Consider the following 26,829-nt stretch of genomic DNA (forward strand, 5'->3'; position numbering starts at 1 on the left):
TGCAACGTATTACTGGGCTCGCCAAAAAGTTCATTCGTGTTTTTCCAAAGGATCGTGCAGAAAACCCCAAACAAACTTTTTGGCCAACGCAATATACCCTCACACACACCATACACGCACTACAGCATTTCTATGAACGAACACTCTGAAATATGAGAAAACATACAGAAAACTGCTTATCAAAATAAGTGAATCTTTTGCTCCAGGGCTTAGCAGAAAGAGCAATTTTTCCTTCTAGATATCTAGGAGGGGCCACTGTAAACAAAAACAACGCCTTAGGCAATGGTATTTAAAGACATAGGATAATTCACTAAAATGAGGCTTGACCAGTTATGCCTGCTTATGGGGCTGTTGCTATTCTTGTTTGGCTTTGTGGTTTGCTGTAGCTGTCAGGATCCCTTTTCACCCACCGCCAATCACAATGCTTTTCCCTAAAAGTTTTGAAAGAAGGATACTCAGGATGGAGAGTTGGGGAGATCATCACCGTGTTCACCAGATCCAGCTGAGCTGATGCTTCTTGGGAGAATGTCCTGGAGTTCTGGGAAGCAAGGCAGAGCAGGCTGAGGGCGGGTCATTGGAGAAGGAAGGCAGGAAAGGGGTCTTGGAGGATGGGGGTGGGGCTCCTGCGGAGATGGGCTTCTGCCCCAGCCCACGGTGGATGCTTGACTGTGCACAGCCTCCTGGTTGAGTTTGCTTTCAGGCAGCAGAGAGAGAGAGACCTGATGAAAGTTCTTCTGCCTGTGGAAACCACATCACTTCGACTTTCATGTTCATTAGCAAGTCTCTTCTTCTCCTTGAAGACTGAATGTTTTTGCATCTCCTTTTCACTTTAAGATTGTCAATGCCTGGCACCAGCAGGCAGTCAGTCACTGTTTATTGCAAGAAGGAAGGGCAGCTTCCCCGATGCTGCAGTCCAGATATTTATGTACAGTCCCCTACATACATATAAAGGGGCTTTGGCCATCTGGTGGGCATGAAGACGGTTATAAAGTGCTTGAACATTACCTCACTGTCTGAATATCTTTTCTTCTTTATTTATGTGTACTTCCTTGGTGATCTCATCCAGCCTCATGGCTTTAAATACTAGTTATATACTGACAACTCCCAAATCTATACCTCCATCCCAGATCTCTCTTCTGAATCCCAGGCTCCTATACCCAGAGGCTTACTGGGCATCTCCTATTAGATACTTAATAGGCATCCAGCCTTAACATGTTTAGAATGACTCTTCATTTCTTCCTGAAACCTATTTCTCCTGTAGGTTTCCCCTTCTCAGGAAAGGCAACTTCATCTTTCTGGTTTCTCAGACACAATCCTTGGATTTATTCTTACCTTTTAAAATTTCTTTCACACTCATTTTTACCTCATCAGTGTGTCAAATCTACATTCAAGCACATTCTAACACCTCCACTGCTATCTTTCTGGCCAGAGTCACCCACCACGTTACTCCCTGGATAACAAGTTGTCCTAGCTGGTGTCCCCATGTCCTCTCTTTACTTCTCTCCAGTTCATCTTTCCCCTAGTGTTCTTTTAGAAATGTTGGTGAGGTCAGATCAGCCCTCTGCTCCAAAAACAGTAGTGGGTCTGCATCGTGCTTCAAGTGCAAGCCAGAGTCCTAATCTTGTCCATCACCCCATCTCATTTGCCACCCACTTGTCCCCTCATTCCTGCCTCCAAATCACACTGAATTCCTGGCATTCTTCCCAATACCAAGCAGATTATCATCTCAAGGCCTCTGCTCCACTGGTCCCTTTGCCTGGAACTCCCTTTGCCTAAATATTGTTATGGCTTTCAGTAGGCTCTCAATTTGTGATGAATGGAAGAAGGAAGGGAGGGAAGAAGAGAGAGAGAAAGAAAGAAAAGAACCATGAGTTCTCTTAAGCCAGCACACAAACACATCAGACTATGGGGCATTAAAGCAGTACTTCTTAAACCATTTCAATCATGGACCTTCAGTAAGAAATTCATTTTATATTAGGACATAATTGACAGATATAGATGTAGATATATATATATATATATATATATATAGTACAATGCTTATAGTCTATTTTCTATTCCTTTTAATTCTATTTTAACATTTTCTATTTTATTTTCACAACAAAATACTGGTCTGGACTCATTAAGCTGATTTAACCACCAACAGGTTATGAACCATGATTTGAAAAATGCTGTACTATAGTGACTGGAAAATCTTGATGGGGGATAAAGGTTAAAATGCAAATAAAGTGAGCAATCATTACACTATCTTGTAATTTAGAAAATCAAACTGCTTTCTTTGGAAAAATCTGGCATCTTTGTTAGAGTCATGGAGAAAAAGATGATTTTCTAGTATGGGTGATTTGTGGAGAGACAAGAATGAGTTGGATGCTGATGGCAATGTATTTTCAAATTAAGAGGATGTTAAGAGAAGCTAGAGGAGGGACTTCCCTGGTGGTCCACTGGTTAAGACTCAAGCTTCCAAAGCAGGGGTCGCAGGTTCAATCCCTAGTTGGGGAACTAAGCTCCCACATGTCACAGGGTGTGGTCAAAAACAAACAGAAAATCAAGAGAGGCTAGAGGAGAGGCAGGTGCCAGGAAAAGCTCATCCTCACAGTACAGGAAAGTTGATGTGGGCTAACTCGTTCCCTGTACCATCCACACTTCAGACTGGGACATACCCAGTTTCAAACCCCACCTACCTCTCCTCTGCCACAATGAGGATTTTTCCCATCCTTCCCTTCAGATGGAGTCTGTGTGTACAACATGTACCCCCTCTTCTGTCATCCACATCAGTGTCTTTCCCAGGAAGATGTAATTAGTTCCAGATTTTTCCATTCCAGTGTTCCCTGCCAAACTGAAAGATGACTGAGTATGTCATCCTCAGGTTATCTTCTCCAAAGCAGACATGAGACATTTCAGTTGGTCATGCGATGATTGTTATCTGACAATGAGTCTTTATTATGTGCCAGACATTGTTCCAAGTAATTACAGCAGCTCTATGAAGTGGTGGTGCCATTAGTCTTTACATTTTACAGATCCGAGCCTGATTAAGTAAGTTCCTCAAGGTTCCCTAGCTAGCAAATGGTGGACTAGGATTCAAACCCAGGCCACCTGGCTCTCCAGTTCTTGTTCTCACTCACCACTTGTTCTTGCAAAATATAATGACTGATATGATGGTGAAATTGGTGCCAGCCCATTGCTTCACGTAGGGAAATGAGAACTTCTGTGGCATCAGGGGTGGTCTGTGAGATTAGGGCCAGGACACACCCCTAGGACAAATCCCATTATTCTATTTTTATCTGAAATCAACTTTTTGATAGAAGTGCAATTAAACCAGGCTAAAAGATGGATTGTCCAATATAGAGATCATGAACTTGCTGCACACCTCTTTTGTTTGGTCCACTAAGTACTTAAAAAGCTGTATATCTTTTGCTGGCTTTGAACTTTGCTGCTCATCACAGTCTCCACCATTCCTTACTGTCCCCACTCTGCTATTCTCTTAGGTCACTGCCTTGTTCCTGAAGGTAATGTGTGTGTGTGTGTGTGTGTGTGTGTGCGTGTGCACACGCGTGCACGCATGTGTGTGTGTTGCTGTCTCAAATGGGATCAGGTGCCAACTGACTTTAGCCCCTATCTCTTAACATGGTCTTGTTAGTGTTAATCTGCTCATAGCCCTACTCTGAGAATTAAGAGAAGGCAAACTGGGCATGAACTTAGCTAGTATTCTTTTTACATCTAAAGGAACATGCATGATTCTCATTAGTTAGAGAAAAACCCACTGGGAGCACCAGACCTTAAGAATCATCTGGTACCTCTTTTCTTGAAGTTGACACTGTTAAATGTGATCCAATAACAAGTGAGAGACTACTGAGGGAGGAAGTTAAGGTGATGGTAAATCAGCCACTTAAAGCATCAGGGTTCAAGAGTGAGTGAGGGCAAGAAGCTAAGCACCTGGGTCAAGTACACAGGTGTTCAGGAACTGGTCAGGAATTAGAAGCAGAAGGGAAGGACGTGATGGGGGATTCAGTGAGAATATTATTGGCCAGCCGGTCACATGGCACTTGTGTTGGCACCTTACTGGGTAGTTCTGAGATGCAGGTTTTTACAAACATAGAGAATGTTTGGCTTCAATTGATCATTAACATTTAAGTATTTAATGGTGCCCTACTAAGGGTCTGAGTTCATTGTAGCTGAGTGAACTTTTACTATTGAAGATATAGGCTGTTAATTATCTCTGCGCTGAAGATGCTAAGGATAAAATACCAGATCTGCCTATTATCTCTAATATCAGCTCATGCTTAATCCCAGGCTCTTACTTTTTCTTTTTTAATGATTAGCACTATGCCAAGATCTTATTTATGCCGAAACACAGAAACTTGATGCCAGCATAAGAAGTGGGAGGAGTTGGAGGAATCTTTTTCTCTAGAAATATTTCAGAATGGAGAAATTCAGAGCAGCATAGATTTTTCTGTAGTCCAACAGATGGTTTGAATTCTGGAGTTGATACTTTCTACCTGCATGTACTGGGCAGACTCTTCAACCTTCTCAGTCTCAGTTTTCTCATTTGCAAAATAAGATGATTAGTACCTAGAATGTTACAGTATACAAAACATTATAATACACACACACACACACACATATGTAGTATATAGAACTTTAGAGCATATTGAACTTGTTGTAAAAAGAAATAACATATAAAATGATTAATATAAGCCTAAAATGTATTATGCATTCAATGATTTTAATTTTTATTCTCAGTTTTTCTTGAAATACTTGGAGGAAATCTAGATGGAGGTGGTCTATGACCTATGACAAAATGTTACTTTGTACGTTCCTTTCAGTAAAACAGAAAGAAAAGTTAGAAACCCTAGTTGGCATTCCTAACTCTAACCAATATACCTCAGACCACTTAAGCTATGAAAAGTAGTAGACAATAGAGTCTGCAATGCATGAGCTTTGATCCAGACAAACTTGACCTTGATCTCTATTTATTAAGTGATTTTGGATAATCAAGCATATGTGTATGGATCTTTTCCCAGTTTGGTATAATAATATACTGTGTGTGCTTAGTTACTCAGTCATGTCCGACTCTTTGTGATCCCGTGGACTGTAGCCTGCTAGGCTCCTCTGTTCATGGGATTCTCCAGTCAGTAGTAGTACTGGAGTAGGTAGCCATTCCCTTCATCAGGGGATCTTCCTGACCCAGGGGTTGAACCTGGGTCTCCTGCATTGCAGCAGATTCTTATTATCTGAGCCACCAGGGCAGCCCAATAAAATCCTGTAAGCATTCCAAATACATCAGTCATTTCTATCCGGTTGTTTTCAGTGTCTATCTCTGTGTGTTCCCATGAACATAGGTACTATGTGTTAACTTCCAGTTAAGAAAAAATAGGATCTCGCTGCTTATAAAATTTTGCATCCTGTGTTTTCACTAAACTTTATCTTGTGATTATTTTTTAATAAATTGTGCTCAAGAATCAATTTATAATTGGCTGCTTTATAGTCCATCTTGTAGAAGAACTAGCTTATTTAACCTTGTATTATTTGAAATGTAGATTGTTTCCCCTTTTTTCATTTTAAAAAATATGGTTAGAGAGAAATTTCTTATATATTAATCATTTTTTCCATCTCTGGGCAATTTCCTTTTGGTCAGTTCCAAGAAGTGTAATTACTAAATCAAATGATATGCCAAACTTTTTCCCAGAAAGGTTGTACCAGTTTACAACTCCTGTTGGCATGTGTGAAGATGCCTGTTTCACCATGACCTCAGCAACAGTAGGCATCATCCCAAATTCTGTTCTGTAAGATGATTTTATCTATGAAATTTTTTAATTAGTTGTCTGGAGACATCTTGAACAGATAACAGTGTATCCCTATCCCAGTCTCTTACCTGGTCAAGGCTGAGTGAGGCTTAGAGAATATCTTAGGAGTTCAGATCTCAAGATTGACTGGACTATGAGAATGGAAATATGCCATTCATTAGAACAAAGGGTAAACCCAGATCTATTTTTATAGTCTTAATTGAAAGATCCCTAACCACTTTGATTACCACCATCTATAAAATGGGGACTTTTATGTCTGTCCCATGGAGGAATTTTGAGTAGAATTTCTTGGTGACCTGATACATCTGGATGTCTGCAGAGCTGCACATGTTACAGCTAATTACTAATGTGTGTGTGGGGAAGGGGGGTATACTTGTGTGGGAGCAGGGAATTAGACAGCTACCACTAGAAGCACCTTTTATGAGAAAGTAGGAATAGCGTGGATTAGATGTAGCTGAAGCAGGAGTGATGATTTAGAGAGCATGTGTAACCCTCTAGAGCAGCAGTCCCCAACCTTTTTGGCACCAGGGACCAGTTTCATGGAAGACAATTTTTCCACAGACTGGGGACGAGTCGGGGGAGGCAGTTTCAGGATGATTCAAGTGCATTACATTTGTTTCGTGCATACTAAGTCAATTTAGTCATGTCCAACTCTGCGACCCAAGAGGCCAAGCTCTTCTGTCCGTGGGATTCTCCACAGGTGAATACTGGAGTGGGTTGCCATGCTCTCCTCTAGGAAATCTTCTTGACCTAGGGATTGAGCCCACATCTCTTTTGTCTCCTGCATTGACAGGCAGATTCTTTACCACAAGCCACCTGGAAAGCCCCATTATATTTGTTATGCCTCCGTAGTCTAACAAGAGGTGGAGCTCTGGCAGAAATGCAAGCATTTGGGAGTGGCTGTAAATACAGAAGCTTAGCTCACTCGCCTGCCTGCCTGCCACTTACCTCTTGATGTGTGGCCTGGTGCATAACAGGCCATGGACCAGTACCAGTCCCCTGGTACTGGGGACTGGGGACCCCTGCTCTAGAGTAAGCCTCACACTTCCTCAATTAGACCATATCAAGTTCTAGCTTCACCTAGAATATAGTTATCAAACTTTTCTTGCAACAGAATCACTTGGGGGGTTACTTTTCAATTATTTTTTATTGAAATATAGTTGATTTACAATGATTCAGATGTACAGCAAAATGATACAGATATATATGCAACTATATATATATATATATATATATATATATATATATATATATATACAGGCCTCCCTGGTGGCTCAGAGGGTAAAGCGTCTGCCCGCAGTGCAGGAGACCTGGGTTTGATCCCTGGGTTGGGAAGATCCCCTGGAGAAGGAAATGGCAACCCACTCCAGTACTCTTGCCTGGAAAATTCCACGGATGGAGGAGCCTGGTAGGACTACAGTCCATGGGATCTCAAAAAGTTGCACACGACTGAGGAACTTCATTTCTCTCATATATATATATTCTTTTTCAGATTCTTTTCCATTGTAGGTTATTATAAGATATTGACTATAGTTCCCTGTGCTATACAGTAGGTCCTTCTTATTTATCTCTTTCATATACAGTAGTGTGTATCTGTTAATCCCAGATTAACAGATTTGTGGCAAGGGACGGGGAGGGGTTTGTTGAGACATTGTTGAGTCCCACTCATAGAGTTTCTGATTTAGTAGGTGAGGTTGGACCTGAGAATTTGCATTCCTAATAGGCTCCCAGGCGACACTGATGCTGTGTTCAAGGGACCACTCTAAAAACCACTGGTCGGACTGCTGTAGTGATTCGGTGGTTAAGACTCTGTGCTTCCACCGCAGGGGCGCAGATTTGATCCCTGGTTGTGGAACTCAGATCCCACATGCCTCAAGGAGTGGCCAAAAAACAAAAAACAAAAAACCCCACTAGTCTACAATATCCCTTTAGCAGTTTATCATTCTATCATGAAATTAAACCACCACCTGCTGTGGATTTGTGTTTTTTCAGTAGGAGGTAACCTAAATTTACATAATAGCAGCATTCAGTTCAGTTCATTTCAGTTGCTCAGTCGTGTCTGACTCTTCGCGACCCCATGAATCGCAGCATGCCAGGCCTCCCTGTCCATCACCAACTCCCGGAGTTCACTCAAACTCATGTCCATCGAGTTGGTGATGCCATCCAGCCATGTCATCCTCTGTCGTCCCCTTCTCCTCCTGCCCCCAGTCCCTCCCAGCATCAGAGTTTTTTCCAATGAGTCAACTCTTTGCATGAGGTGGCCAAAGTACTGGAGTTTCAGCTTTAGCATCATTCCTTCCAATGAACACCCAGGACTGATCTCCTTTAGAATGGATTGGTTGGCTCTCCTTGCAGTCCAAGGGACTCTCAAGAGTCTTCTCCAACACCACAGTTCAAAAGCATCAATTCTTCAGCGCTCAGCTTTCTTCACAGCCCAACGCTCACATCCATACAAGACCACAGGAAAAACCATAGCCTTGACTAGACGGACCTTTGTTGGCAAAGTAATATCTCTGCTTTTCAATATGCTATTGAAATTGGTCATAACTTTGCTTCCAAGGAGTAAGCAACTTTTAATTTCATGGCTGCAATCACCATCTACAGTGATTTTGGAGCCCCAAAAAATAAAGTCTGACACTGTTTCCACTGTTTTCCCATCTATTTCCCATGAAGTGATGGGACCGGATGCCATGATCTTAGTTTTCTGAATGTTGAGCTTTAAGCCAACTTTTTCACTCTCCTCTTTCACTTTCATCAAGAGGCTTTTGAGTTCCTCTTCACTTTCTGCCATAAGGATGGTGTCATCTGCATATCTGAGGTTATTGATATTTCTCCCAGCAATCTTGATTCCAGCTTGTGTTTCTTCCAGCCCAGCGTTTCTCATGATGTACTCTGCATATAAGTTAAATAAGCAGGGTGACAATATACAGCCTTGACGTACTCCTTTTCCTATTTGGAGTCAGTCTGTTGTTCCATGTCCAGTTCTAACTGTTGCTTCCTGACCTGCATATAGGTTTCTGAAGAGGCAGGTCAGGTGGTCTGGTATTCCCATCTCTTTCAGAATTTTCCACAGTTTATTGTGATCCACACAGTCAAAGGCTTTGGCATAGTCAATAAAGCAGAAATAGATGTTTTTCTGAAACTCTGTTGCTTTTACTATGATCTAGCAGATGTTGGCAATTTGATCTTTGGTTCCTCTGCCTTTTCTAAAACCAGCTTGAACATCTGGAAGTTCATGGTTCACGTATTGCTGAAGCCTGGCTTGGAGAATTTTAAGCATTACTTTACTAGCTTGTGAGATGAGTGCAATTGTGTGGTAATTTGAGCATTCTTTGGCATTGCCTTTCTTTGGGATTGGAATGAAAACTGACCTTTTCCAGTCCTGTGGCCACTGCTGAGTTTGCCAAATTTGCTGACATATTGAGTACAACACTTTCACAGCATCATCTTTCAGGATTTGAAATAGCTCACCTGGAATTCCATTACCTCTACTAACTTTGTTCATAGTGATGCTTTCTAAGGTCCACTTGACTTCACATTCCAGGATGTCTGGCTCTAGGTGAGTGATCACACCATCGTGATTATCTTGGTCATGAAGATCTTTTTTGTACAGTTCTTCTGTGTATTCTTGCCACCTCTTCTTTATATCTTCTGGTTTTGTTAGGTCCATACCATTTCTGTCCTTTATTGAGCATTAAGCTTTACCAAAAAGCAGTCTTCTAATTATTTCTCCAGGACATGGTGTTGTATCTTTGGAAAACGTAAATACATTAAGTTTATCTCTGCATGATCCATATCTTCATCTGGTGTACACATGTAGTTGAATGTGTATTACATGGGCATTCCCAATATTGCAAAAAAGGAATATATTCTAGCCAATGTTAGCATTATTTCCTGCTTTTCAAGCACAGCTCTCAAATTTAACAGTGATTTACAATGAAAAGTGAAATTCCAGTGTCATTTCAGGCAAGTGGAAGATCTCCTATCTCCAAATGCATGTCTGTGAGAACCCTGGGTCTGAGTGGCCTGGGAAAGATAAGGGGATATTTCATAATTTCAGAGGGGACCTCAGCCCATAGACACTGAGCTGTAGTCAGTGAGCTGACAGCCCTGTTTGGTTCGGCCCTCTTCCAGGGAAATGGATTCAATCCAAACACATGAGCAGGCCAGAAAGCAGAATTATGTAATCACCTGGAAGCTCAGCCTGCCACTGAAGTTGTTGGAGGAACCTGTCACAGTCGGCTTGCCAAGGTCCCAGGGCCAGATGCCTTCTCTAGGGGATCATTCCCAAGCTGACACCTGGGCTTCCAGATAGCCAATGAGATTCCACCAAGTGGAACAGAGGGCCCCAAGTTAGCCAGTGTGTTCCAATCAGAAAGAGTCACTCTCCATAGGAGAGGAAAAATCCCGCACAACAGGAAGTGGCAGGGAAAGGAAAGAGATGCAGACGTCCTATTAGATAACCATCTCCAAACATGACTTATTAAGCATGCAGCATTTTGATGCTGTTCTCTGGGAACCCAGATGCATCTGAGACATTTCCTTCCCGAGTTTACTTTAAAAATTTTTTAAACGCTTTTTGAAGGGAGGGAAACAAATGTCCTCATTCAGTAGAGATTTATTTTAGCAGCAATGAAGGATTAACTTGTGATGAGGTCACTCCGTGTGAAACAGTTCTGAAAAAGAGTGAGTGCTAGTGCCTAATGTAGATAGGATTGCATTCTTCTTGACTTAAATCATATGAGAAGGATGGACAAGAAGACAGGAAAGAGGAAGGCGATTGGAAGAAAAGGGAAGAAACAGGATATCAGTTGAGCTTTTCAATAAGTGATTGCAAATAGTTATTGAGTTTGGAACTGCTTTGTTCCAAAACTCTATGTGTGTGTGGGGGTGGGGAGACTTTATACTGATTACACATTCTGGGTGGGTCATGTATCCCTGTATTTGCACAAATGCCTGAGATATGGTCTTAAAAACAATGACTAATGTTTTAAAAAAAGGTATTTTTATGTATTCAGGATGGAAGCATCACACACAAAAGGATAGTCCATCCACAATGTTCCCTTACCTCTGAGGGTGTGTGCATTGAATGTTCTAAGGTACCAGGAGGTGATTAAAGCTTGTGGGGAAGTGCTGAATCTGTCTTGGAAATAAACCATGCTGATTTGTTCTAAGTGAGTAAGAGGCTTCCCTGAGCCTTCAAGAGACAGTCTGTATTAGACAGTCTGATTTATGCTGCACCATGACTACATTACACTGGCTGAGGTAGAGGGAGCCATCACCCCAAGTTATTAAAGCTGTTCATTTCTCCATAGTGCTCTGTGGTACCTAGGATTTCCATGTAAAAGAGAAAATAGCTGTTTTCCTTTCTACGTATTTAGCCTGGGGTTCAACTTCTACATCCATCTGAATAGTACATAGAGCTCAGAGAAACAGAGGCACTGAAATGTAGATCCCGTTTGACTAAAGACTTGGAATATGAATAATCTGCAACATAGGATTTTTTTTTAATTTATTTATCTTCAACCTTTTCTATTTTCTGCTACCAAGAAGCAGAAGGTAGGATGTGGTTTAAAATTTCATCTTCAAGAAGCAGAAGTGACCTGGGTTATCTCAGTTCAACAGTAACACATGGGCGAGCTGACAATTCACAAAGGAAAATAGGTGACTTGGGCTTCCTGAGTATGAGGGAAGGAATCCAAGGCTCACCCCTGTACCCCTGGATTGATGGGTTGGTTCATTGGTTTGTCTAGTTTCTCTGCAGCATCCTGGTTGGATAAAAGGAAAAGAAAAAATTTCATATCTATTATTTGTGTTATGTACTGAAGCCAAAATTACTCACGGTGTGTTCTTTATCTATCCTGCTGCTGCTGCTGCTGCTGCTAAGTTGCTTCAGTCATGTCCGACTCTGTGCAACCCTATAGACGGCAGCCCACCAGGCTCCCCCGTCCCTGGGACTCTCCAGGCAAGACCACTGGAGTGGGTTGCCATTTCCTTCTCCAATGCATGAAAGGAAAAGTGAAAGTGAAGTCTCTTGGCCATGTCCGACTCTTAGCGACCCCATGGACTGCAGCCTACCAGACTCTGCCATCCATGGGATTTTCCAGGCAAGAGTACTGGAGTGGGGTGCCATTGCCTTCTCCGTTCATCCATCCTATTTGCTGGGAATTAAAGGAATTGCATTTTTATGGTGGAATCAAGATAGGGATAGAAAGATACCTAAATGATACCCACAAGTTTGAAAATGGGCCTGGCTGTATCTCAGTTTAATACAGAGGATTTCCTTATTCAGGGAGAAAGGAGGGCCATCAAAATATTTATGTGGTCTATTAATGCTAGAGGGTGATGTTTATTGCCATGGGATGAGGGTATTAACCTTATCACTTGTTTCCCTTCCACTGAGTCAAGTTTACTTCCTATTTCTATCAAGATTTGTCTTTATTATTGCATTTCTCTGTCCAGGTACCTTCATTTATCTGCCTTCACATGCAGACCTAGGCAGATCAACCCTGAATTAGGGTTGATCTAACTGGGTTGATCTAATAGGGTTGATCTCTTGTGATATAAGCAAAAGATGGAAGTGAGGCAAGAATCCTGCTATAGAATCAAGATCTCTGCTGTGATGGGCTGTTCTTATGTCCCATCTGACCTGTCCTTTTGAGTTCTGTGTGTCTTCAGGTTCCTTACCACTTGATTTCTCACTACCATTCGCCCTCTTCTCTAGTTTGATTATAGATACATGGAGTACACGTATTATAGTCACATCATGTAGAATAAGAGATTGGGGGAGTCTTTGGGGCCAGCTGTTTAGTTAAAATCCTAGCTCTTCCCACACTTTGGCTGTTCAACTTTGATCACTTACCCCATCTACGTGTGCCTCAGTTTCCTCACCACAAAATGAGAATAACGGAAGGACCTAACACACTATTGTGATGTGACTTAACTGAGCTAAGACACAAAGTGCTGTGAAAGGCATTGGGCACATACTAAGTGCTATATAAGTGCTTATGGTCATTAGTTTCCACTACAATTATTTGACCTTATGCATCTTATTTGATGGTTAAAGCTGCTGTTGTGCGTTCACCTTCTGTTTCTTTCAGGTCATCTGCTCAGTTGTTTCCGCCTTGCAGCATGTGCTGTGGTTTTTCAGATTGCAATTTCTCATCCTGATTCGGTATCCTGGTTATCTAAGAAAACAGACTTTGCTGATTACTCTGGAGAAACTGTACTTTCCCCTTTTTAATGTAACATTCTCAATGTTGGAGGCTACAATATAGATTTGGTTCTCTGAAAGCAGGAAGTAAGTCTTATATCGAGTGATTTAGGCTATTGTGGGATGTTGTTGTGAGATGCACACCTGCATAAGGGTGAGGAGGAATTTGGACAGGACACAAGGAGAAGGTGATTTATGATGCAGGCCCAACAGAGGCCCAGCCAACCCTGCAGGCAGCTGGGGAATGCATATGGCCTTGGAGTGACCCAAGTCAACTCAGAATTTCTTGACCTTCATATTCCTACATGGATCAGTAACTGGAGATGAACCACTTTGGACAGGATGGGCCACTGGGTGAGGCAAATCCTGAGGAACTGGCTGATGGAGGCTCTCTGCTGCTTGTGGAGGGATCTAGCAGTGCAAGCACACAGGTTAAATTCTCACTAAAAGATGCAGCCTTTCCAGGAAGACATACCACAATATCTCTTGTAAAGACTTCACAGCTTACTCAAACACCTGTTACTGAAATAGGGTGGGGAAGAAAAGGAGGTCACCCGAGGACCTGAAGGAAGGAAGGATGGCAGGGAAGAGGGATACATGGAATAGAACAGAGGTTTATGTTATTGTAAGAAGTGGGGCTCAGTGGGAAAAAGAGGAACCCAAGTAGAATCTTCACATGAGAGGGGCTGATGGCAATCCCGTAAGTGTTAAGGGACTTGTGTAGAAACGTGCCATTCCACTTGCATTTGTTTTTTGAGGCTTTCAGAAGTGTTAGTCATTTAGGCATGTCTGACTCTTTGTGCAAAGAGTTTGTGCAAAGAGTTCCAAAGAAGAGCAAGAGATAAGAAAGCCTTCTTCAGCGATCAATGCAAAGAAATAGAGGAAAACAACAGAATGGGAAAGACTAGGGATCTCTTCAAGAAAATCAGAGATACCAAAGGAATATTTCATGCAAAGATGGGCTCGATAAAGGACAGAAATGGTATGGACCTAACAGAAGCAGAAGATATTAAGAAGAGATAGCAAGAATACACAGAAGAACTGTACAAAAAAGACCTTCACGACCAAGATAATCACGATGGTGTGATCATTGACCTAGAGCCAGACATCCTGGAATGTGAAGTCAAGTGGGCCTTAGAAAGCATCACTATGAACAAAGCTAGTGGAGGTGATGGAATTCCAGTTGAGCTATTTCAAATCCTGAAAGATGATGCTGTGAAAGTGCTTCACTCAATATGCCAGCAAATTTGGCAAACTCAGCAGTGGCCACAGGACTGGAAAAGGTCAGTTTTCATTCCAATCCCAAAGAAAGGCAATGCCAAAGAATGCTCAAACTACAGCACAATTGCGCTCATCTCACATGCTAGTAAAGTAATGCTCAAAATTCTACAAGCCAGGCTTCAGCAATATGTGAACCGTGAACTTCCTGATGTTCAAGCTGGTTTTCGAAAAGGCAGAGGAAGCAGAGATCAAATTGCCAACATCCGCTGGATCATGGAAAAAGCAAGAGAGTTCCAGAAGAGCATCTATTTCTGCTTTATTGAGTATGCCAAAGCCTTTGACTGTGTGGATCACAATAAACTGTGGAAAATTCTTCAAGAGATGGGAATACCAGACCACCTGATCTGTCTCTTGAGAAATTTGTATGCAGGTCAGGAAGCAACAGTTAGAACTGGACATGGAACAACAGACTGGTTCCAAATAGGAAAAGGAGTTTGTCAAGGCTGTATATTGTCACCCTGTTTATTTAACTTATATGAAGAGTACATCATGAGAAACACTAGACTGGAAGAAACACAAGCTGGAATCAAGATAGCCGGGAGAAATATCAATAACCTCAGATATGCAGATGACACCACCCTTATGGCAGAAAGTGAAGAGGAACTCAAAAGCCTCTTGATGAAAGTGAAAGTGGAAAGTGAAAAAGTTGGCTTACAGCTCAACATTCAGGAAACGAAGATCATGGCATCTGGTCCCATCACTTCATGGGAAATAGATGGGAAAACAGTGGAAACAGTGTCAGACTTTATTTTTGGGGGCTCCAAAATCACTGCAGATGGTGACTGCAGCCATGAAATTAAAAGATGCTTACTCCTTGGAAGGAAAGTTATGACCAACCTAGATAGCATATTGAAAAGCAGAGATATTACTTTGCCAACAAAGGTTCGTCTAGTCAAGGCTATGGTTTTTCCTGTGGTCAAGTATGGATGTGAGAGTTGGACTGTGAAGAAGGCTGAGCGCTGAAGAATTGATGCTTTTGAACTGTGGTGTTGGAGAAGACTCTTGAGAGTCCCTTGGACTGCAAGGAGATCCAACCAGTCCATTCTGAAGGAGATCAGCCCTGGGATTTCTTTGGAAGGAATGATGCTAAAGCTGAAACTCCAGTACTTTGGCCACCTCATGGAAGAGTTGACTCATTGGAAAAGACTCTGATGCTGGGAGGGCTTGGGGGCAAGAGAAGGGGACGACAGAGGATGAGATGGCTGGATGGCATCACTGACTCGATGGACATGAGTCTCAGTGAACTCCGGGAGTCGGTGATGGACAGGGAGGCCTGGCGTGCTGCGATTCATGGAGTCGAAAAGAGTCGGACACAACTGAGCGACTGATCTGATTCTTTGTGGCCCCATGGACTGTAGCCCACTAGCTGGGCTCCTCTGTCCATGGGATTTTCCAGGCAAGAATATAAGAGTGGGTTGGCATTCCCTTTTACAGGAATCTTCCCGACCCAGGAATCAAACCCAGATCTCCTGCACTGCAGAGAGATTCTTTACCATCTGAGCTACCAGGGAAGCTTGGAAGCCACCAGGGAAGTTGCTACTAGAAACTGTGGTGGGTTAACAGTAATCAATCCTCTTTTGCCTGGACTAAGGGGTTTCCCAGGATGCTTGCCTTTTAGTATTAAACTTTCATCCTAGGTGGGTTGATACCAACTGTTTTCCAAACTACCTCATGGAGTTACAACTGAAGCCATGGAATAATGCAAGGGCAGAGGGTTGGGAAACCATGGGAAACCATTTTTCTGTTTAGAGTGACAGGGAACAGACACATTATTGATGGTTCTTGCAGTGCTTCACGTGGACTTGGCAGCTCATAAATACAGATCAAGAGGAAATGGAACATGAGGGCAATGAATTAAAAGAGAAAATGATTTGGAACAAACTGCTGAGGACTGGGAAAGAATAGTAAAATAGGGAATAAATCTAAAATGCCAACTAGAGCTAAGTGTCATAATGCACCCAGATACTTACAGTGTCAGAGGGTTCGGGCTAGGTCCTGAGCCAGTGTCTTTGGTTCAGATCAGGGTGCTCCTGTGCCCATGTGTATCATGGAACACCCCTCTCTCTGCACTTGTCCTCACCTCACAGATTCTGGAATATCCTTTCCTTCTTTCCTTCCTACTCGCTCACCAGAGGGGTGATATGTTATTCAAAGTTAGTGACAAGCCCACTTTTACCCTCTGACATATCCACAATTCTCCCCTCCAGAAGGAATGAGTTTCTCCTAGGACTGGACGTGTTGTAGGGCTGGTTTGGAAGTTTGGGCATGGGAGTGGGGGTGGGGCATGCTTTTACCTGCTTTGGAGAGTACATTTGTAGGGGTTGCTTCCAAGACCCAAAAAGTTTGCTGGAAGCATGTTGTCTCTGCATTGAAATGAGAGCAAGGCCTACTTACTTTGTTTCCAAACTATGTAATGTGTTCCAGGAAAGACTGATAAGCTGTTATGTTTCACTAATTGTGACCTTTGGACTTTCTGACCTCATACAGACCATAGTTCACACTCAGTCAACAATTACACACATGTATACCTGTGGCAGATTCATTTTGATATTTGGCAAAACTAATACAATTATGTAAAGTTTAAAAATAAAATAAAATTAAAAAAAAAAAAACAAAAAAAACCAATTACATTTCCAGTGAAGAACTGGGCTCCCCCAGGAACTAGTTCTTTGTATCCATACGCTGGTACATCACGCTCCCCTCCCTGTACTTTACTGTCAGGTTGCCTTCACTTCTCTAACACACAATCTCAGTTATTCTCTCTGGGCCTTAGAGCAGTGCCTCTACAGGTTGATTTTATTTTTATGAAAATAGGGATTGAAATATCTTTTTCAGTGTATTTTTACATTATATCTCCCAATCAGTAGAAATCCAAGGAATGTTCTATGAGTGTTCATAGCTGCTCAGATTCCAAAATAAAATAGAGCCTGGAATTCAGGAGGTGCTCAGTGAAGATTTGCTGTGTACACTGTAAACTGCTTCATGTAATGTTTTGTGAATGACTCAATGGGTGAATGAGCAAATACAATTGCAAATTAAAAGATAGTGATTTTGAAGATTAGTGCTTCCATGTAGCCCTCAAGTTCACATGACATTTGTTAGACGATAATGTATTATTTTCTCTGGACTTTCAACATATTGTTCACCATTATTAAGTGATGCTGATTGCATCTTGAGGAAATAGGTGGAAATGATCATATGCATCTGACATATGATTTCGAAGAGGGTGCTGAAGAAGGAAAAGGAAGAAGACAAAGAAGAAAGACAGTCAGGTTTCCTTATCTGAGACTCTGATGCCCACATCCTCGCCACCCTACCTCCCATTCAAGCCTGTCACTAGCATCCCAAGTTGGATCAAATCTTCCTGCCTGCTAACTTTTAGGCCTCCAGTGACTTTAAGTCTCCTTCTCTAACTGGAACAAACAGCTTGTGCATGCCTAGTACCAGGCTGGCACAGAGGGAACTACTGACACATAGAAACATGGTCTCTGCATCAGGATGATGACAATCTGCTTGGGAGCTAGAGCTTCCTGCAGAAGGCAAATGTGAACACACAAGTCCTTGCCGTGCATCATTAAGTGACAAACTGGGTGGTGCAGAGGGTATGGGGCCAAGGAGCTCAGAGGGCAGAGGTCCAATATAGGATGAAGTAAACGGGGAAAGCATGATTTCATTTAGCTCGATTCATCCAGCCCCATCTGTAAAATGTATGTCTTCTCTCTTCTCTTTTCTGCAGGTGGGAGTTGGGAGGGCTGGCAGGATGGGCTGTAGGACCTCTCCAGGGACACTACACTCTGAACTGTTGTATGTCACTAAATTCTGCCTAAGATTTCATTTCAAAAGTGTCCTATTGCTAAAATAACATTCCCAAGGCTCCTTATTATATTGACTACACTCTTCTTAGAAAACAAAGAATTTACCTTTTTATTGAAGTATAGTTAATTTGCAATGTTGTGTTAGGTTCAAATGTACAGAAAAATGATTCATGCATAATTGATTCATACTTATACATATACATATGTGTATGTGTATTATACACACACACAGACATATATATATATACACACATATGTTCTTTTTTCACTTTTCCGTTATAAGTTATAAGATATTAAGTGTAGTTCCCTGTGCTTTTCAATAGGTCAGCAACATCATTTTTATATTTATTCCAAAGGCATTAGCTATATGCTTAGGTGGTTTCTAACCTAACAATAGCATCTCGTGACCTTGATCAATAGGACTGGCATTACTACAATTTGTCAAAATAAGTGATAACCAATAAATGGAATCGTTATTCTCCTTTGTTAATAGCGTCTGCTTTAAAATAATTTCCTCACCAGCAGATTTTTAGGTTTCAAAATAGATTATTGTACCTGGAAAAGGCTTCATCTGTTTTAAATCAGTTCCCCTGGATTTACATAAGGTGTAAAATCTAAGACAGCAGTGGTGGCAGAGCTGAGGGCTTTACTCCAAAGGTCTTAGAGCTTTGAGTTCAGTCCCTTAGCCTTTCTGACTTCTCTGGAGAATTATGGAGGCTTTTAAAATTTAATTTAAATTTTTTTTTTTTTTTTTTTTTGGCCACGCTGCTTGCAGAATCTTAGTTCCCTGATCGGGAATTGAACCCTGGCCCTTGTCACTGAAAGTGCGGCATTCCAACCACTAGGCCAGTGGGGAATTCCCTACATAGGCTTTTAATACCACAGTTTCCTGAACAAAAGGTCATATCTCCACACCATAGTGAGCTTTGCCTGGGCATGTGAGGAAAGAAGAGGCATCGACTTTCGGTGGCGAAGAAGGTGGTGAAGAGGCCAAATGTGCATCCTGGCTGCTTGCATGATGACCACTGCTTCCCAGGTCTGTCCTGGACCTGGCCATGCTGCCTGGGGCCCAGCCTGTTTGCCACATCCCCTGCAGTGTGGGCCTGGGTTTCCACAGGTGTTCTTCACACCTGAGCTTGTTGCTGTCTCGTGCCCCCACCCCCGAGTCTCTGCCCTTGCTGTTGACTTCCCAGGACTGTTTAGTTGGGGACACGCTACAGAGATGGCTGCCTCTCTCGCTGATCTGTAAGGCATGCTTTCTAACGGGCCTTTGAGGAATATTTGCCACAAAAATAAGGTGTTTCTGGGGCCTAAAATATTAGGCTACCAGAAAAAAGAACTCCTGGGTGTGTATGTGTGTGTGTGCACTTCCAAAGGAAACTAAAAGGAGGAAAGAAGAGGCATACCCCTCCTCCAGTCCGCCCCTCTAGCACACCCCTGACCCACTTTCCCTACCACAGTTCCCTCTTTTGTCTTTTCAACGTAAGAGGCTTCATCAGCATGAAAGGAGGAACGCTGGGGCCTCTTGAGCTGGCCCAAGCCAATCCAGGGCTCTGCTGACATTTTGGGCAAAAGTAGGCAGGGGTTTCCAAGCCTGGGCACTGTCCCCTGGGGACCCACCTTACCTCTCCTCTGGGGCACCTCCTTCCTGGGCATCCTAGCTGTTAACAGCCTTTCCTCTAGGCCTTGTGTCCCATCCCTGGCTGATGTCCAGGGCTGGTAAGAGGAGATGGGAGCAGGGCTAGTATGTGCCAGAGCCCCAGGTTTCAGGAACCACAGGGATCTTACTGTCAATGCCATTCAGGGCAGGTTTTATCAAAGACATTAATCACCCAGTAATCCTGGTGGCAGGCATCGAGCTGGGAAAGTCAGTGGCTGTTCCCATCCCCTTCCTTTCCTGAGAGCTTATCTCTGATTGTAATGGCCTCTCCATAGCTGGTGAAAATTGAACTCAGGGCCTTTTTCTTTAGACAATCACCACGGACCACAAAAGACTCTCACTTTACAGACAGTTGTGTCCCTTGAGGCCTCCCATGGGTTCTGGTTTCATAAAGACTCAGTTCTCAGGTTAGAAGGAATGCAATGTGCATCTCCCAGTTTACTGAATTTACACAAATCTCTGAAGCAGCACTGCTGGACATGGCTTGCAATTGCAGACTTTAATGCTGTGCACTGATTTGTATAAAATCTAAGTTGGGGAGGGTTATGGCCCCCTCCTTACCCTCTTTTCCCACAGACTCTCACCCAGCCCTTTTTATTTGGGTCCTGCAAAGTAGTTGAAAATGTCAAACTCACAGTATGCACTGTCAACATCACAATGAAGAAGCTGAAATCAAATCCTTCAGCTTCTGAGGTGATACTTTATGCTTACACACAGGCCTTTCATCAGAGCCTCCAGCACCTTAGGGAGCATTAACCCTTGCTGTACCTCCTGGGATTGGGCCTGGAGCATGAGCTGGTGAAGGCAGATGTATTGGGGGAGGGGAGTAGCACCCCATTTCCACGGCAAGTCCCAGGTCAATTGTCATAGATGCTCAATTTTTTTTAATCTCGTCCCTCTACCTCCTCTTTCAAGGGGCATCTACCCTATCACCCTGCAAAGGCTCCTGGTGCCCCAAGGGTGTCAACAACCCAATAAATAGGCTGCCTATGTGTTGAGAGCACCAGCAAGTGGCCCTCTCTCTCCCATTGAAAAAGAAAAAAAAGCATTTCTAGGCTTGAAATGTGATCTATCACGAATGCATCTAAGCTTCTGTTATGGGAGTAATTTGAACTTTATTGGACTTCACACTTTATGGTTTACTCTTGTTTTTGTTGGATTTATGTATGGGGGATGGTGGTGACATCAGCAGAGAGAAAAGCCTGTGAATGACTTTATCCAATGACATGTCGGGGACCATCCCTGTGACACCTGCTGTGTCTTTTCCAAGTTGCCCTTGGCCCCCCAACTTTGTGTAAGGTGTGATCTATTGTCGGTGAGAGTTACCAGGAATTTACTGTTTGATCCCAGTGCTCATTCTGGGGAAACATGGACCTGATCTTTATCAATGTCTGATCTTAGATGAAAGGGTCATATATTTACTTCTCTTGGTATAAACAGTGTTTCTTAAAATACAATCTGAGGCCTATCTGCATGAGAATGATGTGGATCACTTTCTAAATATGCTGATTTTCAGGCCCCCAGGGACTCATACTCTTCAAAACCATGGTAATTTGTTTAGGAAATGCTGGAGTGTTCTTGTGTTACTCCTCCTCACATCTCTGCTTCCTATTTCTGATCCTGTTAACTTTTATAGGGCAGACTCACTGGCCACAGGCTGTTTCTTAAGCTCTGGTAGAACCATTACCACCACCATGAGCAAAGGAACCAGAGTTACTGAAGGTTCTCAGCATGAAGGGAAACAGGCTGTAAATATAATGAAATGCCTGCCTCCAATATTTTCTCCTTCCTGTATCTGGATCTTGTGCATCTCCAAGGGCATGGAGCACTTATTCCATCATGATACTGTGGGACTAAGCCCTGGGAAATGAGTCCTGTGGTCTTTGAGGCCTATAATACATCTCCTCTAAGAGGCAAGCAGAGGGCCTGGGTTATAGAAAGCAGCAGTAGTCATACTAGTTCAAGACTGAAGTCTGAAGGTCACTGCCATCTATCTGTGTATAGAATTCAGAACTGAGTAATGAAGGCTCTGAGTGTGTGCATACTAAGTTGCTCAGTAGTATGGACTGTTTACAACCCTATGGACTGTAGCCTGCCAGGCTCCTCTGTACATGGGGATTTTCCAGGCAAGAATACTGGAGTGGATTGCCATGCCCTCCTCCAGGGGATCTTCCTGACCCAGGGATCAAACCCATATCTCTTATGTCCCCTGCATTGGCAGACGGGTTCTTTACCACTAGTGCCTCCTGGAAAGCCCATAATGATGACTACATGCTTTTAATCCAATTTGCCATTATTCATATTGGTTTAACAACTCTCTTTTCAATGTTTATAATTCTCAGCGGGACCTAGGGATTCTAGGCATTCCCCGGGACACTGGAAGGTCAGGCAGAATTGAAATGGTGGAAGTTATTATCTGTGTGATCAGAGTCAAATCACTTCAGTAACATCTCTTTCTGAGCCTCAGTTTCCTTGGTTGTAAAAGGGAACTGGTAATGAAAGTATGAAACTCACTAGAATATTTTAAATTGGTTGATGTATTTAAAGCAAATGGCACGTATCCATGCTTAATAAATGGCAGTAGTTATATGTGTTTATCAGGATGAGAAGGGTAGATGCATGTGTGCTCAGTCGTGTCTGACCTTTGCAACCTCATGGTCTGTAGCCCACCATGGAATTTCCCAGGCAAGAGGACTAGAGTGAGTTGCCATTTACTTCTTCAGGGGATCTTCCAGACCCAGGGATCAAACCCACGTCTCCTGCACTGACAGGCAGATTCTTTACTACTGAGCCACCAGGGAAGCCCAAGGTAGAGGGGGGATTAGATCCTGGAGGTAGAAACTGTATCTGAGGACAGTCTTGATAGTTGCCATCACCAGCAAGCACCTCCAAAGCAGGTCGTGGCTATGTTTCACATCTTGCAGATATGATTACCATCTCCGACTTTCCAGTTTAAGACAGAAAACACTTAAACATGAAGAATACAGCATAACACTTTAAAATAATGAACAGGTGAAGAGACACATATATACCTGTTGTAACTGCCCAGCTGTTCCCCACCAGGGAGAGCAGCCTGATGGAGAGGGAGGAAATTGCCTGAATGAAGAACTAGAAGGCACTGGAAGGGAAGCCGGGCCAAGCATCTCAGCAGGTGGAAGTAATTTTGGCAGCAGTGTTAATGATCACCTGGTCAAGATGGGGAAGCAAGCCCTGCCCACTCCCTTTTCCCCTATTTGTTTTTATCCTGAATTGTGAAAGTGTTAGTCACTCAGTTGTGTCCGACTCTACAACCCCATGGACTGTAGCCTGCTAGGCTCCTCTGTTCATGGGATTCTCCAGGCAAAAATACTGGAGTGGGTTGCCATTCCCTTCTCCAGGAGATATTCCTGGCCCAGGAGTCAAACCCAGGTCTTCTGCATTGTGGGATGGATTCTCTACTGTCTGAGCTACCAGGGAAGACTGGTACAATTACAATTCAGGGAATCCTGAATTGTAAGTCAAGGTAAATGCTTGTTTTTAACTCTCAGTTGGGAAAGTGTGACCCTATCACACTCAAGGGGTTCCAAATGTGCTTTTAAATAGAATCAGCCCTCAGAATCCTAAGATATGTGGATGAATAGATCATAAAAAACAAGTAGGAAATATGGCTGTGCTTTCGTTTTTTTCTTGAAATGATTACAGACATAAGGCATCTTCTCACTAGAAAGTAAGACAAGGCTCCAGTATGTTTTCTCTAGAGTAATGGAAATAGTGCTTTGGGAAATCTATCTCACCTTGGACGAAATCTTCAGTGATTTTTTTACTGGTACTTTTTTCCTTAAAGAAAAATGTAGTATCTAATATATAGCTTATCTTTGTTACTTTCTACTATGGAGGCCTGGAGTCTGTATGTAGGGGAGACAGAGCTGTGTTGGGCATCATAACTCCTGACCACGGACTTTTTCAAAGTCCCAAGCCCTCTTGTAATAAAGCCCCGAAGACTGTGTACATTAGACTTTCCTAACCTCCCTCACTGGAGAGTTCCTTAATGTTACACCAGCCATGACAAGGATCTGGGCAAACCTGTGTCCTTACCAGGTTCCTGAGTTTCCCTCCAGAGCTTGCTGGCAATCAGTGAACTGAACCAAAGCAGTTCTTGCTTGTCTTACCTTAAAACTCCATTTGTCAAACAACAGTTGCACAAGGGAAAGGTCAGCACTTTATGCTCTGAGCACTTAACTTTAATCATTTCTTAAAGTGGACAGAGTCCAAGAGGTTTTCAAATTAGTCCTTAAATGTAAAGGAAAGGAGGTCGGTCATTCCATCAAAAATAAAAACCCAGTGCCTGTTCTCCTTTGTTACCCTAATCCATCACCCCATATTGCTATATCCTAGTAGACATGTCACAGATCTGCAACCGATCACTAGATCTTTATTAAACACCTACTATATGCCAGACATTTGTTGAAGGAATAGCTAGGTTTTTCCTTATGATTTATTTTGAAAATTGCACAATCATATATTTACTTTTATTATTTTTTAAGTAACAAAAGTGGAACACATTCATTTTTTTAAAAAGTCAAACTACACAGAAAAATTCCCCAGAGATAACCACTGCTGATAATGTGCATAATTCTTCCTATCATATGCAATGATTTTCTGTATTCAGTCAATAAGCTACCTACTTCTTTCCATGTCAGTATACGCACTGTTAGCTCAATTTTTTCAACCCCTTCTAAGTTTTTTTTTTCTACTATACATGTACCACAACTTGTGTGACTTATCTTTTCTCACATTAATGAATATTTATGGTGTCTCTACTGGCTTACAAAGAATGTTGCAAAGAACATTATTGAGCTTATATCCTTAGGCTCTTTTGTGAGCATATTTGCGGGGTCACTTTGGAAAAGAGGAATTGTTGGGTCAGTGTTTGTACTTAAAAAACTTTAGGTACTTCTAATTTGCTTTCCATAAATAGAGTTTATTTAAACCTGTAAGTAGCATATAAGATAGGTACTATCTTTAACCGATTCCTACATGAAAGTGAACTATTTGGGGACCTTAATACCCTACCAAATCAATAATAATCAGTGCTCTTTGAAAAAAAAAGTTTTTGGAAGTGGCAAAGAGCATCCACTCACATGGTAACAGGGGGGTGCGAGTTAATTATTTTCCAAGGGCAGGGAGAGTGCTTATCTAAACATACACCCCATTCCATGGGCTCTGCTAACCTTGTTCCTGCCTTGGCCCTCAAGGTCCTCCTCCCCCCATTTCTGCTTAAGATTCATGATGGCAGGAGGTATGGGTATAAACAAATAACACAATGGCTGCCCTCAAAGACCTTTCAAAGTGACTTGGGGAGACAGAAACACAGATGGCAAAAAAACAAGCTAAAAATATATCAGTATATAAAAAGCAGCAAATAAATATAAATAGTCAGCATCATTATAGCAGTTCAGAGGAAGGAAGGAAAACAGTGGGCTAGGGTGTCCCAGCTTCACGGCAGGGATGTGATATAGGGTTTGTGGATTTCTCAGGTTGGGGTTGGGGGAGAAAAACCATAAAAACCACCAGTAAGAATCAGTTCGCAGAAGAAGGGAGATTCCTTGAGAGAGCAAATAGCAGGGGCGGCACCCATTTTTATCTTGCAAATTGGAAGCGGGTGGGGCTTATAGTACTTATTGAGATAGTTAGAGATACTTGGCAGAGATGATTTTTTGATTTGATTTTTGGTGTGATGAGAGTGGTGTAGGAAGGTGATTAGGAATCTGAAGAAGCCTTTCTCAGAATAGAATGCTCTGATTTGCACATACATAATTTGGGGTACATTTCAGGGAACCCTACCCCCAAGTTGAACAACTTTATAGTATACCTGAAGAGTTTCATCTTTGCTAGGACAAGCCATCTAGGAAAAAAAAGTCAGCCAGGTACACACACACACACACACACACACACGTATCACTCAAGGAGGTGTGTGTATATATATATATACATATATGCATATATACATACATATATATGTCACAGTAAAAGTTGTTAGGCAATATAAGATATAAGTAATCATTATGTTGTTGTTACACAGGCAATATAAGACGTAACTAATATTCATTTACTCATGAATCATCAAACTCTGAAGCTGACTGGAAACAGGTGGGTAACAACTTGTCAGGGGCCCACTGGCTCCCACATGGCTTCAGCTTAGCCAGCGTCAGTCGGAGGAGGTGATTCTCTGCCTTTCTCAGAAGAAAGGATCTGACCTGAGGGAAACCAGACTCCTGAAAATTTGAATCAATGGAATTATTTACGCTTGCATCACCGGAATCCGCTCTGAGATGCCGATTTTGCTGCAGAAAAGATACTCTTGCTCCCCACCCCCTCCTTTCTTTTTGACAGTCAGTTAATAAAGACTCAACAATAAGCAGCTGCCAGTGATGTCATGTGGGACTTTGTCCACGGAGCTTGTATTTACAAGCTCAGAGCAACCACGGAGCCGCAGCCGGAGGAGCAGCCGACTCTCGGCAAACTTGCTCTGAATTCGCGGTAGCAACTTTTGCTGCTGCTTTGGCTGTTCAGGAAAACTGGCGTGTTCTCTGCCCCAGCCTTTTCAGGCTTCACAAATAAACAGAGGATCAACTCGGGAGGAAATGTTTAACTGGAGAGAGTTGCAGTTCCTGTGTTTGTCTCCAGGGCTGTGAGATGTGTTGACTGCAGAGCTGACGACAAGTAAGACTGTTGGAATTTTTTAAAAACTCTTGTAACAGTTTTTCGCATTTATATGGCTTGCTTTGCTTTTAAAGTGAGATGATGAGGTGTTTGTATTTCTCTGGGCTCTCTCGCTGCCGCAACAAGTATGCATTTGTTTCAAGTAGTAATTACAGTGCACTGAAGTTGATGGGGTAGGTGCAGAGAACTTGCACGTAGCTGATAACAAGATACTGAGTTCCTGATACTCATTTGCCTCTGCAGGGAGGTTGGAATTTTTTTTTTTTTAATGAGAAGCAACCAGCCATACAGAAAACTATTAGCTTGACCTAGGAATTTTAGTAGAAAACTGTAAAGACTGATTTTTAATTAACT

The 26,829-nt window shown here is 42.5% G+C and overlaps 1 protein-coding gene across 7 annotated transcripts in view; it reads left to right on the forward strand.

Annotated features, from left to right (window-relative positions):
• The window catches only part of NCKAP5 (NCK associated protein 5), a 1,209,945-nt gene that overhangs the window by 91,203 nt on the left and 1,091,913 nt on the right, over positions 1-26,829 (forward strand). For 2 of the 7 annotated variants that reach the window (XM_025261907.3, XM_044936194.2), the window contains exon 1: positions 25,762-26,475. The exons of 1 other annotated variant lie outside the window; for it this stretch is intronic. The gene's annotated coding sequence lies outside the window, so the exon portion shown is untranslated. Of the gene's footprint in view, positions 1-23,141; positions 23,276-25,757; positions 26,476-26,829 lie in introns of those variants that run through there. 4 more of the 7 variants (XR_006548347.2, XM_044936196.2, XR_006548345.2 and 1 more) reach the window with 4 other exon arrangements.

The sequence above is a fragment of the Bubalus bubalis genome, chromosome 2 (genome assembly GCF_019923935.1).
Source record: "Bubalus bubalis isolate 160015118507 breed Murrah chromosome 2, NDDB_SH_1, whole genome shotgun sequence".
Lineage (NCBI taxonomy): Eukaryota > Metazoa > Chordata > Mammalia > Artiodactyla > Bovidae > Bubalus > Bubalus bubalis.